The 692-nt window shown below is 52.3% G+C and overlaps 1 non-coding gene across 1 annotated transcript; it reads right to left on the reverse strand.

Moving 5' to 3' along the window:
* Window positions 1–361: 361 nt before the first annotated feature.
* On the reverse strand, window positions 362–435 carry Trnat-ugu (transfer RNA threonine (anticodon UGU)). The gene has a single exon. It is a non-coding gene; the product is annotated as a tRNA-Thr (tRNA).
* Window positions 436–692: the final 257 nt, after the last annotated feature.

Raw genomic sequence — 692 nt, forward strand, 5'->3', positions numbered from 1 at the left:
CGCTGATGGCTGGCCTGATGGGGCGCGCCCAATACCCCAGCCCACCGCATCCCGCCTACGCGCGGAGGCCTGGTGGGCTTTTAATAGCCGATCCCCAGGGGCGACGCTGCGGATATATGCCGACTCGCATTCGATTGCTGTGGCGCTTTTCCTGCTCTGCAGCGACCAGTGGCTCATTTCTGTCCAAGACTCTACGTATGAAGCATACAGGCCGTCCAAAAAATTCCGAGGAGGATTTCATACCTGGTGTATAAGCGACGTCAGCGCAGTAATTACGGTACAACATAAAGTACCAATGAAATTAACACCCTTAGCTGCTTACAGGCGTTGACATTAGTCAACGGGGATAGACGAAAATGTGTGCCCCGACCGGGACTCGAACCCGGGATCTCCTGCTTACATGGCAGACGCTCTATCCATCTGAGCCACCGAGGACACAGAGGATAGTGCGACTGCAGGGATTTATCTCTGACACGCCTCCCGCGAAAACCCACATTCTCAACGTATTGTCCCGCACTACATTTGTAGTGCCCTCACCCATTATACTCATTTCTCGCGGCGCCTTGCCGATTCCCATAAGAGTTCGGGTACTGTTTGTGCATTCGCACAGAAGAAGAAGGTGGTCAAGTGGCCGGTCAGCCTTAACTATATATATACTAAGATGGTATCTGTTCTTTCGGACATGTATACAA

The sequence above is a fragment of the Schistocerca serialis genome, chromosome 2, assembly GCF_023864345.2.
Source record: "Schistocerca serialis cubense isolate TAMUIC-IGC-003099 chromosome 2, iqSchSeri2.2, whole genome shotgun sequence".
Taxonomy (NCBI): domain Eukaryota; kingdom Metazoa; phylum Arthropoda; class Insecta; order Orthoptera; family Acrididae; genus Schistocerca; species Schistocerca serialis.